Genomic DNA, 17,803 nt, shown 5'->3' with positions numbered 1-17,803 from the left:
CTAAAACGTGTACCTTTGCCACTCGTGCTGACAATCTGGTCCTGAACAATAAGGAGAGGAAACAATGCTGTATTAGACAATAACACGTTTATCTGGCAGAGATGGAAACTGATACCAAGTTAAGTGACGGTCTCAAGTCCCTCATCTGGTCAGAGGCAAAACCAGGACTGAAATGCCAGCTTCTTCCCCATCCTCCTTAATGGTGAAGCCAGCAGTTTGCCAAAGAGGGACACTCAGGCTCCAGAATGTTCAGTAATATACAGGAAAGGCAGACCTGCCATGAAATCTCAATTTAATAATACAGTGAAAGTCGATGAACTCAGATCAAATGGCAAGTGCTTCATTTTCTATTTAAGTGCTCAGTATCTTAGGACAACCCCATGAGTTGGGTCCTGTTGTTATTCCAAGCTACAGATAGGAAAACAGGCCAAGAGAGGATCAATGTTTCCCAAGGTTGCATCCCTAGTAAGGAGTTGTACTCGGCTCAAAGCCAGTGCTCTCTGCCTGCTCACTCTTCCTTCTGGGTGCACTGTCTGAGTGTATCTCCCAAGTCACAGCGCGGGTGACTGTGTTCTGTTTGTGGCAATAAGGCGCTCGTTCCCTCTCTCTTCCCTCTTCTGTGACTGAGTTCCGCAGCCCTGTTGCATTGTTGTTTGTGGTTTCAGTGACACGGTTTTATTTGGGCTGTTGTCAGAGTGATCGGTGTGGTGAAGTCACCCTCTGGCAGGTGTTGCCTTGCCTGTCAGTGGAGAGTGACGTCATGGTCAGAGGGGACTGGCCACGTGAGGAGGAGGGAGAGCAGAGAGGAGCCTGGGAGCACTCAGGGTGCACACTGGGGACGTGACTGGTGGAAGCACTGATTCATCACCCTGGATGTGCTCAGGACTGGGTCCCTGGGATTCTCACAGTTTGCACGCCCTCCACAAAGCTGGTGCCTTTAAAAACTGTGCCTGGGAAGTCGTTTCCCCCGGGTTTACTTGGGCCATGAGGAAATTATTTTTTTAAACTACGTGTTTATAGAGGCCATTAAAAAAGAACAATGAATAAATTTGGATTTTAGGCTTCTTCTGTTGAAGAGACGATTTTAATGTAAAACCTGTGATCACAGGCTTATTAAGAGGAGTAAACTGAGCCAGGATCTCCGAATTTACAATTCAAATGCATAAACCCTGGCCAGAATGAGAGGGGACTAGTTTTTCTGTGTGTCTCCTGTAATCAGTCGTTTAATCTCATGCATATGTAATTTTATAGTCACACCTCTCTCATTTGTGGAAATTTGAAAACATTTGTAATCCCACTTGACTATAGGTGATCATAATCACCAGGGGAGCTTAAGCAATCAAACTTACTAAACCACATTTTAAAGGACCCTGGTACTTGAACTTGCTCCCTTCAACACTTATGGAAATAGCACTCATTTGGAAGTCAGATGGCCCTGGGATCAGATTCAAATTCTGCTATTCCTTGTGAGATCTTGGGCAAGGTACCTCTCAGTGTCTCAGTTTCCTCACCTGTCAAATGGGAAGGATTAGTGCAGGCCTCCTTAGGCTATTTGGAGCATTAAAAGAGACAGTTGTATTCAAAAATGATGAGGTGATCCCTAAGACAGAGCAAACCCTTCTTGAATGCTTGCTAGTATTAACACCAGCTCCTGCTAATGTTTTGTCTGTTCTGAGATATGTGGAGAAAAGAGATAGCAAAACATGAGGCAGGGCGGAGGGGAGGAGAGCAAGAAAAACAAATAATAAAGTGGAGTTAGAAAAGGAGAAAACCAAATAAAGTTTTCCCAACCCAGATGTGTAAAAACCAATTCTTCAGATTATGGGTCAGAAACTTACAGTCATCTCCACCTCATCTATTTTGGGGTAGCTGGAGAAAATAATTACATTGTAGGGGTTGCAGATAGGAATAAATAATTGGCTGTAGTAATAAACAACTACTTTCTCATGAATTAGAGCCTTGCAGTGTCAGTGAAGGACCTTGGAGATCTTTTATTTTATGACTAGAGATCCCGAGGCTCAGAAAGATGACAGTGCGCTGAGCAACAGGACCCACAATAGCAGCAGCACCAGGACCCACACACCCCGACACCCACTCTGGTGTCCTTTCCAGTCTGTGATGCTGCCTTACGGGGTCCACATCCCTCCATCACGCTCCTTTTCAGTTCCCTGTCTTTTTTTAGAGCAAAAATTTTAAAGCTGACACATGTGTTGTCTGTCCTTTGGGGTGGAATTGTTGACCGTCTCATGGTAGATACCTTCCTTGGACAAAGAACGTGAGGAGACTGAACAAGTCAACTAGACAGGACTCTTGGGCCACTGACTTCTTCCTCTTCAGCTGGAGTAAGGAGGTCCCGATGTTCCTCCCTGCCCTGGGCTGTGCACACCAGGGGCTGTTACTCAGGATGTACAGATGAGGGGGAAGATTTCAGCCAACCCGAGTGCTAATTTGAAGCATAAATTAATGCACACCTGAACAGGTGACATTATCCAAATGATAAATTGCTATAGCACAGACCATTATGTTCATAAGGGTGATTTATGGCCCAGGTTTGGAAATGAACAGAGAAAGAAATATTTAAATGTAGCCATTTAAAAACCAAGCTTAGGTGGAGGGCTGTCTTTTAAAAATTGAGGTGTCTTTCCTCTGTCAGATTTGTCCATATTAATCAAAATCGAGTGGAGTGACTTTGTACATTTTTTTAAACAGGAAAAAAAAGCATTTATATTTTAAATAGAACATAGAAGGCTCTTTGTTATTGTTTTATTTATTTTTCCAGAACATAGAACCCAGAATGAAACCTCCAGGAATCTGTACACATTTTCTTTACTTAGGCCTTCTCTCATTGTCTTGCTTTTGAGGCTGAGCAGAAAATGAAAACCTTAATTGATTTCCTGCCTTATTGAATCTGGGCAAAGGATTTCATTTCTGAAGACACAGAAATATCTGAAAAAGACAAAAATGGTTTGTCAACAACAAGTGAATATCGTTTCAAAATTTTAGAAGAGTGGAAGAGATAGGCCACCAGGCTTATTCCACCCCAACACACACACACACACACACACACACACACACACACACACACAGTATCTTGGACAGGCATGGTTTTTCTTTCTGAAAATGCAAGCCAGACACTTGAACAACTTTTCTTTTGCTTAGCCCCTAAAGGGGTAAAAGAGAGATGGGCCTCATGAAATATTCAGGATTTCCACCAGGCAGAATCTCAGAGGACGAATGAAATTAACCCCTTTACAGGGCCAAGAGCCCTCGGTCAAGCTAGAAATAATGATAATATTTTTTTAATCCCTACCATCTACTTTTTCTTCTACCTCTTACCCACCTCCAAATGGTCCTCACAACAGCCTTTGAGTTGGGAACGCTTAATCATATTTTCAAGTGGGGAAACTGTGGACAGAGGAGTGAGACTTGGCTGGTGACCAGGAGACCTGTCCTTGGGAGTGCCAGGGCGCAGATTCAGGTTGGCCTGACTCCAGCCCTTGTGTTGTTTCAAATTCTCTCTACTTATAGAAATGCTTCTCCTTCTCTACTTCCCTACCCCCACGCCACTCCTACCAGCCATCATAAAAGAGCTTTGGGTCCATTGCCCAGTAATTACCCCTGGAGCCAGCCAAGGTAGCTCTCTCAGCCTTCCTTTCTACATCTGTAACATCAGTAATTCATTCCCTACCTAGTGAACATAGTTGTTAGGTCTAATAAAAGGGGACAGATATACATGAAAACAGCTTTTTACACGGCAATACATCACCACCATCATCATTTTCTTCTGTGAAACAGTTAAGGAATTATCCCACACTAGCAGGCTTATATTTTAGGAGGAAATGCTGAAAACTAAAAAGCTCATGAACAATGATGCAACTCCTCTGAGATGGTGAGTGTACTTTGCAAGGGTCTGCTCACAGACTCCACACGATGGCGAGCTGCTTCTCTGGGCTTTGGGCAGCCACATCAGGGCATTTGAGGCCAGAGAACTCCATGTCTTTATAACATTATGCATTAAAGTCATCTGTAAAATAAAGAGACATTCCAAATAGCCCTTATGTTTTTGATTTTTTCATTTTGGCATGGGGACACGGAGCAATTTTCCAGAATGTTTTAAGTAGGAAAAAATGGTCATTCTCAAGACAGCCGTTCTGTATTCCTGAGCCTCTGGGTTGTATTCACATTCTGAAATATCTGAGCCACTAATGTCTGTGTTCCTTTAAATGGGCTGTTTCTTTTATTAAAACAAATGAAGGCAGAATTTGTTCCTTATATAATATTCTTACCTCTGAGCCCTATGGGCAAGGAGGGTTCGGAACGTGGAATAAAGCTGTTGGAACAGATTGGGAGAAGGAGGAGGAGGCCACTACTGAGAAGAATGCTTCTGTAGTTCCTAATTGATCCTTTCCACCCAAGTCCTCCAGGTGTTCACGAGTTTTATCTGGCAACTATGGGGTTAAACGCTTTCATAGGGTCTGTGCAGGCAAGGGCCATCCCTAAGGATTGGCAGTAACGTGCCCCACTTCTGTGCTGGCTGTCCTTGATAATAATGCTTTATATTTTATATATTGCTTTGGCTGAAAAAGTTCATTTGGATTTTTTCATAAGATGTTACAGAAAAACCCAAACCAACTTTTTGGCCAACCCCATACATAACATGTGCCGTTTTAAGGTCCTCTCACTTCAAAGTTTTCAGTGGTTAACTTCAGCAAACATGAAATGATCAATTACTGTGTGCCAGGCACTGTGAAAAGTACTGGCAGTGCAGCCTCAAAGTGGCCCCCTGCCCTTGAGAAGGTCATAGAATGACAGAAGTTGCAGGGACCAGATCTCTAAGCAACTCTATGCAGCCCAGCATAGTTAATGCTGGAATCAAGACAGCAGTGATGGGAAGGACCCCAAAGAGCAAAGCCCTCTTCTTTGAAGCAGCAGAAGGAGCGGAGGCATGAGAACTGGGTTCTGGAGGATGAATAGGAGTTCAACAGGGGATTACCCTCTAAGTTAGGCAGAGGAAGTATTGTTTATTAGTTAATAGCAAGGAAACCTACACTCAGAGAAAGTCACTTGCTCCCTGAGGTCATAGAGAGCAGGTTGCTGTATGTGATTGCCTTCTCTCAGCCAGGCATCCTTCCTCTCACAGCCCTGTCCTACACTTAAAACAATTCTCTTTTTAGCATCAAAAGAAATGAGAAATGATGTGAAATCTTCTCCACTTCCTTGTGGGTTTATAAGGTTGTTACTTTCCACCAGAGCTGAGTCAGAGACACTATTACCAAAGAGAAATGTCATTTTAACTTAGTCTTCCTGGCATTTCTTTCTCTGCTTCATAACCAAATCCTAAAGTTTGTCATCCTGTTGTTGAGAACTTACAGAGGGTATGCTGTGGGAAGGGGCTGAGAGGAGCTGGAAATGGCTGCGTTATATGCGACAGCTTGTCATTCTTCCCTATTTGGAAGACCTATTATCATTAGTTTGCTGATAAATGTTGAATAATTGGCTCTCTGGGTGGGTGGGGGCAGGGAAGTCCTGATTTTCAGGGCCTGCCAATTTCTGTGGTGTAAACACTTCCATTGTAATCGGTTTCAGGCAACTAGTATAAATATTCTTGCAGGCAACATTGAGAGGAATTAGGCAGAATTGGTGCAGACCCTTGTCCAGGTACTAGAGATAGACTAGTGCATGTAACAGACATGATTCCTGTCCCCATAAGAAATCAGAACCTCTATCATTGGGAAGATGAGATATGGACAATATTTTCCACTTGATCCTACCGATCATTTTAAAGAGAAAGCCAGAGTCAGAGGTACTGAAAGACAGAGACGAAAAGACTGAGATATTCCTTATACACATCTTGATAGATTCCAAAATCCTTTGGCATTCTGTCTATTCCCATGTCCCTCCATCCTTATCTGCCTCTCTGCAAGGGCAGTCCCAGCACATGGGTACTGAAAAGAACATCAGATGGCAGAGGGACATGCAAAAAGGACAAAGACAAGTGTGTTACTTCTCGGTGAGTTTTAGCATGAAAGCATCAAAATAAACTTAGTTCGGGGTGGGATCTTCTTAGCATAAGACCTTGTTTCCTTTAGAGATTCAGAACTCCCCTCCACAATGTTTTGGGACCAAAGTAAATTAGAAATAAAGTCACTGTGAACCAATCAGAAGGAGAGCTATGATGTTTTGAAAGGATACCAATCTCACTCTCACTCTGATACGGAACACATGTAACCTTCAGTTATCCAGGTCTTGAACCTTATCAGTGCCCCAGACTCCTTATGGTAATATTTTAGCCAAACAGAAGAAACTTCTTATCGGTGTGATTGAGAAGATGTACCTTTGCTGAAATGTCACCGCTGAGGATGGATTCCTTTGACTGATGGCAGTACCCCTAGTTAACCAATACCCACGAAAACTTTGCTTTGCTAGGATCAGGTGTTGACACCTTAGGATAAACTAGTTTACTCAGATAATACATAGAAGCATAATTAGCTGAGAATAAACTTTGAAAAGAGAAGGAATAAGTCAAAGCAGGGCTCCAGGGAAGAGTATAAAGGAGTGAATGCTTGAGCTACCAGGGTCCTGGGGAGGGAGGAAGGGGATGAAGAGTCTTGTTGGAGGGAAAGTCTCCGCCCTCTCACTAAGAACCAGCAGAGTACATGTTAGCCTGCTCTCCGATAACTCAGGATTCTCACTTCAAACATGAATAACCACACCACACTGGGGTACCCTAATGTCCCCAGGTCTTTAAAATAAAACATCTTTTATTATTTTTTTTGAGAACTTTCTAGGTGCCTTTGTTATCTTGTTACATAAATTATCTCACTTTCACAATAACCCTGGTATGTCAATATACCTATCCCCACTCTAAAATGGGGCTGTCTTGTTCTTTAAGAGAAAGAAACTAGCGGTCAGAGAGTGGGAGTAACTTACCCAAGACTGCACAGCAAATAAGTTGCGAAGTCTGGCCTTCAGACTTGGGTCTGCATGACTCCTAAGTTTGTACTCTGTCAGGCTGCCTGTTCGGGTGGGTCAGGTTTGCTGGCTCCAGGCTATTCGATTTCTGATTACTTCCGCTTGCTCCAAGTCTTGGATCTTCCTCCTTCGGCGGTCAGGAGTCACCTATGCTGCAGTCAGGGCGTCTGGCCTGTGGGGCTTCCTCTTGCCCTTCTCAGAAGCCAGTGTTTGGTTTTAGGAACCAGATAACCAAGTTTGTGGTTTCTCTATGAAATAAGAGTCCATGAATTCTGAATAGCACCCTAAGGGCTTCTCCAGATTTAAGTATTTGATCTTTGAGACATACCTTGAGCAGGCTTTTTTTTTTTTTCTAACTTGTTTTCTGTTTCCTTGCTATTTTCTAAATAAATGAAATTATGAAGTATTGCATCTTATTGGTAGAATATTCCTTATATATTTTGATGTATCTTTTGGAGCTACACTCTCGGTTAAATGTGTGTGTATGTCTATAGGAAGAAGAGAAAGAAGAAACAGCTCATGAACATACCAACTTGTTTAACGCTCATTGGTTAGTGACTGTTGCCAGGTAAAACTTTTGTAATATGTGTCTCCTTCATGCCAGAATTCAAGCTCCATTGATCAAAGCAGCCACCCTCCTAGTTGAACTGGGGCTGGTCTATGACAGCTCTCCAACAGTGATGACTGTATTCATGTTTTTGATACCCGGTTGATCTTAAAGGCTTCAGTATCCACACCCACGTGTCAACCTACCCCCTGGAAAAAGTCTGGAATGTTAGTAGAACAGATTTCTATAGGCAAGTCCCTTCTTCCTTCACCTGTCTGGGTGCCTCCACGACCTCAAGTGGAGGAGGAGGATGTGGCTAGACACAGGTGATGGTTTGATGGGCAGGCACATCCAGATCCATGTCCAGATGACTGATTCTCCCCCTCAACCACGTGCTAGTCTTGGCAGAGGCCAAAGTGTGCTGCTGCTTTGCAAGTGACATCTATGTCCTTGGCTCTGCCAGTACAGAGTTAATATCTCATACGCAGAGTACGAGGAGGCTTACATAACTCATTCAGTCTCATCTCATGGGTGTTTTTCTGTAAACTCTGCCAGAACTAATTTCACGGTTTTAAAACAACTCATGGTACCAAAAGAATGTGTAATGAGCTGCCAGGAGATATGATCATTCCCTGTTTGTAAGGAAAAGACCTGTATCTCCTTGGGACTTATTAGGAATAATTTCTCAATTAAACCAACAACACGGGTCCTTGGAAGGGCAGTCATGTTGTGGCAGAGATGGTTTTTGAAGGTTCTCCCTCTACTGGAGCTCTAGAACCTCCCCTTCCACCCAGCTCATCACCATCTTTGTCTGGTTTTCTTTCTTTCTTCTTAATTTATTGTGGTACATGACATACAAAATTTACCACATTAGCCATTTTAAACTGCACACCTCAGTGGCATTTAGCATATTCACAGATTGTGCTGTCATCACCACTATCTAGTTCATAATGTTTTCATCACCCCGAGAGAAGCCCCCTTCCCGAACTAAACAGTCATTCCCAGTTCCCAGCCCTTGGCAGCTACTAATCTGCTTTTGATGTCTATATATTTACCTATTTGAGATCTTCATGTAAATGGAATCATCTGTTGTGCAGCCTTCTATGTCTGGCCTCTTTCACTTAGCGTCCATCCATCTTGCAAGTTGTATCTGTTTTTTATTCCTTTTTTGTGGCTGAATAATATTCTATTGTATGGATACACCACATTTTGTTTATTCATTCATTCATTGATAGAGGGTTAAAGTTGTTTCCACCATTTGCCAAGTGCCAGTTGGGCTGCTATGAAGATTTATATACAAGTTTTTGTTTGAACACCTGCTTTCAGTTCTTCCCAGTATACATTTGGGATTGGACCTGGGATTGCTGGGCTATATGATAATACTATGTTTAACCTTTTGAGGAACTGCCAAACTGTTTTCCAAAATGGCTGTACCATTTTACATCCTCACCAGCAATGTGTGAGGGCTCCAATTATTCTCCATTTTGCCAACACTTTTTATTTTCTTTTTTCTTTTTCTATTTATTTGCCATCCTAGTGGGTGTAAAATGGTATTTGGGTTTCTCCGGAAGGGATTTATTTCTCAAAACAGTTTGTTTTTTCAGTGCTAAAAAGCTTGTACAGGTCAAATCACTGCCATTGCCCAGCCCAGCCTTTCCCACTGAGTCCTCTCATCACGTCTCTAAGTTTAGAATCCAGCTCTTGCATTTAGAAGAATCTAGGGAGTCACCTCTAAGATTGTAGTGTGCACCAGAACTGCCAAGAGCTGCTTAGTTTTGTGTCCTTCTGCTGTCTGGGAGTCCCTTTGAGCTGAAATAGTCTGTGTATACCTCCAGAGCTAGCCTGTCACCCTCTCAATAATCCAGAGAGCCAGGCAGCCTTGTTCCAGCACACAGAATGAGATGGAGACAGAACCACAGCCAGACCCTGGCTCACTCCTCATGCAGGCTTCTTTCCACTCTGTCATGAACCAAGATTCATTTCACACTTCCTGTTTGGAGGATGCAGAGGTTAGAAAAATATTGCAGTGATGCTGATAATATTTATATAGGCTTTAAACATTCTGATACAGTAATCCTGGGATATAGGCCAGATGTTTGGTAGTACTGTTCCCATTTTAAAGCTGAAGAAACTAAGGCACAGGGCCATTTTGGTCATTGTCCAGAGCTATCTCTACTGTAATAAGTTGCTGTAAATAATGTCCCATGGTGATCGAGCCTGTGAGGTACCTTTGCCTTGAGTGGGACTGGAGGAAAAGGAAGGATGAGGGTGTAGATGAGAGGAGTTGGCGTACTTAGGGAGTATCATAAAGAAAGTCTCCTCTGACTTGTGAGGTTGGCAAGTAAACCTGTTGTTTCTGGCTGGCTCATTGAGGAGTGAGGGAAGGGAAGAAACTGTTTAAAGTTGTAAACTTAAGAGTTCAGTGGCTGCTCCACATCCTTCCCTCTTGATTGCACCCTTAGATGCCCATACACCACCACAGTGCCATGTGTGCCCAGCAGAAATGAGGTCAAGAACTGAGCCTGCTTCCCTCTAGGAACTTATAGTCTAAACCACTGTCAAGCTTTGAACCCCCTCCAAAATACTCTCCTGGGGCTTGGCCGCTTTTTCTGAGACAGTTTTTAAGAAGAAGAGTGTGAAAGCAATTTACATATCACAAGCCACTCATCTAGGAGCTGAGGTTTTATCGCTGCCGCTACCGTTGTTTCGTGGTGAGTAGAGCAGTAAAGTGATCATTGCTGCCAGCCTGCACATGGTGAATACCCCACGCTGAGCACCATTGTCTTGGAGGCACCGTGGTGAATTCTCTCTATTCCTGTCCTCACTCGCAGCCTCTTCGCCTAGGTTAGTTCCATAGATATAAGGATTCTTTGTCTTCATTCCTGAGCCGGAAGACACCAAGTGGGTGGTGACTGTGGATAGCTGCCATCACCCAAAATGTCCATGCCTGAATGGTGCCTTGCTGTTTGCCAAGTGGCTTCAGTCGTGTGACCTCATGGACCTCCAGGCTCCTCTGTCCCTGGGATTCTCCAGGCAAGAATATTGGAGTGAGTTGCCACACCCTCCTCCAGGGGATCTTCCTAACCCAAGGATCAAACCCTGGGTCTCTTGAGTCTCCTGCGTTGGCAAGTGGATTCTTTACCACTGTGCCAGCTGGAAAGCCTAAAATGATGCTAGATAAATAAATTATGATGCTCTAGCAGTATTTTCTTGAGGCTTTTATGTGGTTGGCAAGCGGTGGGAGGTGGTGTTGCATTTTAGAAACTGAGGTCCAGAATTTGGTTTCAGACAAACATATCTGAGAACAGTCCCACCGCCTCATGTTTCCTACATGTGCTTGGGTGAAGATCTGGAAGTTGAAAGACAAAACTCCAGGCCTAATTCATTGCTTTGGTCAGTGAATTCAAGGATATGGGCAGATGGGTCAAAGCACTCATCTAAACAGAAAACAGGAAAGAAAGCCAGTTGTTTTCTGCTCAAATTCTAATTCATTGGTGACTCTGCACTGTCAAAAATGTGGCTCATGGCTTAGAAGATTCTAGTTTTTGTTTTGAAAATATATTGGGTTTTACTGTCAGAAACCCATAGGCAGTTTATAGCAACTACAGTGACTCAGTTGCCTTTGACATCAGTGGAGATCTGGATATGGGAAAGCAGACTTTAGCTCACTGGTTATATACCCAGATTTTTCCCCCTACGGCTTTCATGTCCCCAAAGGACAGCATGAAAGTAGGTGTAATGGTCCTGAAGCGGCAACTTTCAAATATGTCTACAAGCCCTTCAAAACACAAATGATATGTTTACCACATGATGGGCCACGGGTTGGGAAGTTGGAACAAATTAAAAAAGAAAAATTTAACCTGGGATGTATGCAGAGGAGGGAGAAAGGGCTTATCAAGAATGCTGCAAAATAAGCAGAAAATTATTCAGCATTTCTCTGCTCTATTCATTAAAGCCATGGTGTTAGGCTTCGAAATTTTCTGTTTTAGTCAGGCCTTTGTTTCATTTATACCAGTATTTGTAAATAATTATATTAACATGACATTTTAAGTAGAGCTGTTGCCAAACAGCAGGTTATTCACAGTGACTATTTTCTGGGGGAGAAAAGAAACAGCTGAACACACCATGCTCAGCAGAATTTCACAGCTACTGCTGGTCAAGGGATGGAATTATTCTATCTTTCTTCTGCCACCTTAGAGGGCCAGCCTGGACCCAGGTCCTCAAAGAAGCCATTCTAGAGTACACTCAATCGAGAACCTTCCAAGGCTGGCTTACTCCGGCAGAGTGTCAGAGGCACTGAGGCGGGAGGGAATGGTCCCCCTGCTTAAATGTCACAGAGCATCGTAACTGTGGAAGGTCACCCCAGAGGCAACCTGCCAGAATGTGGTGGCCAGTAAGCCTTGGAGTCTGGCCTGGCTTCAGTCTGCCTCTGTGGCAAATCACCAGGGAGCTCTCTGAATGCCCACAGGTTCACCCCCCAGTGAGGCAGGGACGCACTGATGTTTAATTAACTGTTCCTAGTCCTTGGGGCCTTACTACTCACTGCTTCACACTCAGACTGGACCTGTGCAGTGAACTTTTGCGCTCAGCTGAGCACATGCTGATGTGGTTTAATGTAGTTCCTCCAGTGTTCCAAGATGACTAAGAAACAGGCTTCCAGTGTCGCTATGGTGCAAATGTGAAAGAGGATCTGACAGCTGGGATCATCGAACCACCTTACCTTTATCTGTTTAAGGCTGTACCGTATGCAGCACGTATGTACTGTGGACTTAACCTCATCTGACTACTTGAGCAACAGGAGTACCTTTGGGGTTATTTTTGAACTAGGCATAGAAGGATTTGGTGTGTCTAAGAAGCTGCTGAGGTTCATACCACCTTGGGTAAATTTTATGAGTTCATCTTATCATTAACAAAAGTTACCTTAACTATAATAATGAAAATATAAATAATAATTAGTAAAAATGAAGTCGAGAATATTATTAATATACTGCTCCAGTTTACTATAGAATCACTGTATGTACAAGCTGAAAAACACTTCTGAGATTTAGTCCATCTTTTTGTTTTATAAATGGAAAAGCAAATGCACAGGTAAGTTCACTTTTTGCCTAAGATCACAGAGTTAGGTAACAAAACCAAGTTTTCTTTACTTTTTTTGAAAGGAAAGGGATTCTTTAGGGGCAGGAAAAAGAATTTATAGGATTTATACATTCTGTTGGGGGCTTCCCTGGTAGCTCAGACATTAAAGCGTCTGCCTACAATGCGGAAAACCCAGTTTCGATCCCTGGGTCGGGAAGATCCCCTGGAGAGAGAAACGGCAACCCACTCCAGTATTCATGCCTGGAAAATCCATGGACCGAGGAGCCTGGTGGGCTACAGTCCATGGGGTCGCAAAGAATCAGACACGACTGAGTGACTTCACTTCACTTCATACATTCTGTTTAGAGGTTACATGCCATTTATCATCCAGTAAAATATGATTATATGGAATACGTTTGCTTAACACTGAAAATATGAATAACTGGGTACATGAAAATTTTTTTCTTCAGTGGTCCTCATTCTTTCTTGTAGATCTATTTACCATTACTTGTCATTTCCCTTCAAACTAAGGAACTTCTTTAACATTCCTTTTAATGCTGGTTTCCTGGTAATGAATCTCTGAGTTTTAGTTTATCTTAAAATGACTTTATTTTGCCTTTACTCCTGAATATAGAGTTCTGAATTTTTTTTTTCTTTATTTTAATGAGGTCATTCCATCATCATTTGGACGTTGTTGTTTTTAGAGAGAAGCTGGCTATTATTCATTTTGTTGTTTCTTTTGAATATAATGTCTGTTTTTCTCTGGTTGCTTTCAGAATTCTCTCTTTATCTTTGGATTTCAAAGAAAATTGACTATGTTTGACAAAGTATGGGGTTGTATGGGTTTATCCTGCTTGGGATGTGTTGAGCTTTTTGATGCTATAAGTTGATATCTTTCACCACATTTAGGAAGTTTTCAGCCATTCTTTCCAATATATTTTCTACTCATTATCTCTGTCCTATCCTTCCAGGACTTCAATTTCATGTATGTTAAACTGTTTGCTGGTCTCTGAGATTTTACTCACTTTTCTGCAATTTTTTTCCTCTCTGTTCTTAAAGAATGTATACTTTCTATTGATCCATATTCAAGTACACTGACTCTCCTGCCATCTTCAATCTCCTGTTAAGCTCATACGTGATTTTTTTTTTCATTGTAGTCATTTTTCTTTTTAATTCTAGGATTTCCGTCTGGTTTGCTGTCAGTTTCTGTTTGTCACTAAGGTTGCACATCTGTTCATGCATTATGTGTATATATACATGTGTATTTTTTCAATTCTTTGAACATACTTTATGTTCTTACCTATTGAATGCACTATCTGAATATTCTTGGGGTTGGTATCTGTTGACTCCTTTTCTTATGTTTTCTTGAGTATGGGTTAAAGTTTACTCTTTCTTTGCATGTCCAGTGACTTTGATTAGATAATATACAATCACATGTTACAGAGACTCTAAATTCTGTTATGTTCCTCTGAAAAGTTTGTCTGTTTTTAAAGCAGCCAGTTAACTTGACCAACTCCAGCTTTGTCTTCCCTGTGGTCAGCAACAGCTAACCCTTTTCTTTTCCTTAATCCTTCAGTTGTTGCTTTTGTACTGAATCCCTTGTGATCTTCCCCATGCATGCAAAGTTTAGCAGTCAGCCAAGAATTTGGGCAGATTTTATACATAGGTGTTGTGACTTGTTCTTCTGCAGTTCCCACCCTTCCAGAATTGGTCCCCTAACTTTCTAGTTTCTCTCCAAACCCTGATCGTATCTCTAACAGTTTAAGCTCTGCAGAGTCAAAAACTAACTAGGGTATGTTTTTAGGCAAAAATCTACAAATTCATAAATTTTACCAAGTGGAGGCCCTATCTTTCTGGGTAAAGACTCTTTTCCAGTTTCTATTTGCTTTTGGTTGTACTCCATTGTCTTCAAATAATTTTTTAAAATTATTTTGTATAGATAGTTTCATTGTTATCTGTGGAAAGGTTAGTAGATAATTACCAAAAGCCAATATTCTTTATATTTAGATTTAGATTTTTCAAAGCACTTTGGCTCAGTATCACAGTTCTGTGATGCAAAAGTCATATTATTAAGTCCATCCTATAGTTGAGGAAACAGATTCAGGGAGTTTAAGTGACTTGTCCAAGTTCATACAGCTGATTATGCCTGAACCAGGCCTGGCACCCAGAGCCCATGACCTTGGCCTGGGTTCAGTCCACAGTCGGTCTTATGCACATTTGAGTCTAAATGAGGCAGACTTTTCTTAAAAAGCTCCTGTTGAATTCTTATCCCACTAAACACCACTGAATAAACAAATGCCAGTCCATCATTTTGAAGATTTTTGGCCCAAAGGAAGGATCTAGGCCCTCTATGAGTTAGACATCTCTGAGAAAGTGTGCTGTGCGGGTGTTGAAAGCAAAAAAAAAAAAAAACCCTGTATAATTCTAGAACCAACTGATAGCTACAAGCCCCAGCATGCATGATTGTGAAACTGAAGCCAGCCCAGAAGTTTCTTTAGGGGGAGCCATGTACAACCATAGCATGAATGTTGTGTGTTGCATATGTATGACTATCTACTAAAATTCTTAGTGTTGCAAAGCTGAAAACTCAACCTACATTGGCCCGTATGGTTGGGAAGGTATTCTGCTCTTCTCTCTCATGGCAGCTTGATGCAAAGTGGATATCTTCAGGTTGAAACTCACAGGAGGACAAGAGTTGGTCTGAAACTGGGATTTACATAGATGTTTCAAAGTAAATCTAGTCTCCTCTACTCTCCAGGTTTCAGACACGTGTTTTCCACACCCTCTGTCAGTCCTGAATCTTTTTCAAGCTGTGATGCCACATCATGTCCAAATCTAATTCCAGCTTCCTCAAGAAAGTAGAGTTCTCTGCTAGCCCTACCAACCAGCCCCACCCTGTTCCCCCAATCCACTCCTAACATCACCAAGGTTCTCAAAGTGTGCTCTTAGAAAATCCGCGGTAAGATGACGGGTCTGTGGATCTTGGTACAGATGTAACTAGTTCACTGTAGTGTATTATATACGTAAAAGTTGCTATGAGAGTTGAGTTTTAATGTTCTCACCATGACAATAACAACAAAATAGAATTATGTGAGGTAAAGATGAATTAATTAACTTTAATAAAAATGTAGCAGTAGGTACGTGTATCAAATTATTATGTTGTATACCTTAAGTTTCCACAAATGTTATGTGTCAGTTATATCCCAATTAAGGCAGGGGATGGATGGAGAAAAATCATGGTTAGGCATGCACATTTGAAATGCAGGTTCTCAGGCCCCACTCCAGTTATAAAAAAAAAAATTACATAATTATAACCAGTGAGAGAAATAGATATAAGAAATGGATTATTAAAATTCACTGTGATAAGTGCAATGTGGACCCTCTTCTAGGTATTCTTTTGAGGAAGGATGATCAAGGAAGACTTCCTGGAGGAGGTGATGCCTGAGCTTGACTATGAAGTTGGGGAAGGAATATACTTTTAGAGAAATAGCTTGAGCACAGTTACAGAAGTAAGATATATCATAGTGTGTGTGTGGGGTGGGGTGGGCTCTGATAATAGAATGGTACACAGATCCCCATTTCCAGGGAGCTGTGTGGACCCTGTGGGGCTGTGTCCCCAAAACACAGCTGATCCTCCAGATCCTGGAGCCCAACTGACCCCTCTACTTGACCTTCAGGAGACTTCCTGGTTGACCCCATCAGTAATTGTTCAAGGAAAAAGAGCCCTTGTACCCCTTACTTTCTCGCCCTCTTCCCTCTAACACTTCTCGACTGTCAGCCTTGCAAATCAATATTTCATTTTGAAGAGCCTTGTTTGATGCCAGTTCTGCTTATTTGCTTCGCAGCCACTGTGGGTAACGCTTTGTAGGTCTGTCAGTATGTAAATTAAACCAAGCATAGATAGCTTTGTGTTGCTTAATGTTCAGCTGATAAAAATTAATGTGGTGTGAAATGAGCGTTTTATCTGACTGCAGATACAGTGACGGAGTTAATTAGACAGGCAGAGGGAAAATGTTATTAAGCGAGTTGGGGGCCTTTCTCCTCGAAGGGGGCCTCGACCCTCAACCAGCAGGCCTGGCTGGGCCTCGGGTGTGGCCAGGCTGCCTGGGCTGCGGCAGGCTCGGTGTGGCGAGGCAGGAAGGCTGCCCTCTCTGAGCAATCAGCCCCACGGTGCTGATGACAGTGTGGATCCTGCCTGGGGAGGAGGGGAGGGCGGCACAGGCCAAGCCAGGCCAGCTGCTTCCAGCTCACTGCAGAACGCGTGCATCAGCATTTGCTGAGCTGTCATCTTCTCTGTGCAACATCGCTGCCATTGGTGGAGAAAGGAGTTTCGTTCTTAAGCAAGGAAAAGCATGATGAAGGGCCAGGCAGCGCCCCACGCAGCCGTCGGACCAGGGGAGTGAGGAACCCCCGACCTCTGTCTCCCATGTCTTGAACTCCGCTCTCCTGGCCTTTGCACATGCGATGCCCTCTGGTGGGGAAGTGTTTCCCCCTCCCCAACTATGCAAGTAGCACATCCTGTTATGATGATCTGCCTCCCCCGCTACACTGCACACTCACTGAGGTTTCTTGCTCATCATGGTGACCACAGTACTGAACACTGTACTGACATACACAGATATTTCATGAACGTTCAAGGAATAAATGCATGCACGTGAGGTTCCCTCTGCTCCGTCTCTCTGCCTGCGCTTCCAGCCCCTTGGCCTCATACACCCTTGAGCATCCATCCCATCTCAGCTGAGTGCCACATCCCTGGCAGAGCTTCTCCCATCTCCCAGATGAGACCGGCTCCCTGGGTAGACTCTGCTGAGACACTTCGTACTTTCCCTTCATATGTGCTTCTGTGCTCAGTTGTGTCTGACTCTTTGACCCCATGGACTCTAGCCTGCCAGGCTCTCTGTCCTTGGAATTTCCCAGGCAAGAATATTGCAGTGGGTTGCCATTTCCTTCTCCAGGTGATCTTCCCAACCCAGGGATCGAACCCGCGTCTCCTGTATCTCCTTCATTGGTAGGTGGATGCTTTACCACTGAGCCACCAGGGCAGACCCCTTTCCCTTCATAGGACTCCCCAAATGTGGGGTTAACTTTTTGTGTGCTTTCCCAGCCCTACTGGACTGTGAGCTCTATGAGGGTAGGGACAGGTCTGTTTCATCACCACTGTACCCCAGAAAGGTTGGAAGTCAACGGATGAATGACTCAGCAATGGTC

At 43.0% G+C, this 17,803-nt stretch overlaps 1 protein-coding gene and 1 long non-coding RNA gene across 2 annotated transcripts in view; one reads left to right on the top strand and one right to left on the bottom strand.

The window, feature by feature from the left end:
- Positions 1 to 17,803, top strand: part of RORA (RAR related orphan receptor A) — a 781,107-nt gene that overhangs the window by 443,382 nt on the left and 319,922 nt on the right. The gene's annotated exons all lie outside the window — the stretch shown is intronic.
- On the bottom strand, positions 2,748 to 8,269 carry LOC133067231 (uncharacterized). The gene is made up of 2 exons (XR_009695225.1): positions 6,931 to 8,269; positions 2,748 to 2,946 (listed from the first exon to the last, which is right to left on the bottom strand). It is a non-coding gene; the product is annotated as an uncharacterized LOC133067231 (long non-coding RNA).

Source organism: Dama dama, chromosome 12, assembly GCF_033118175.1.
Source record: "Dama dama isolate Ldn47 chromosome 12, ASM3311817v1, whole genome shotgun sequence".
Taxonomy (NCBI): domain Eukaryota; kingdom Metazoa; phylum Chordata; class Mammalia; order Artiodactyla; family Cervidae; genus Dama; species Dama dama.
The sequence above is the reverse complement of the archived record's forward strand: the minus strand, read 5'-3'. Positions and strand labels throughout refer to the sequence as shown.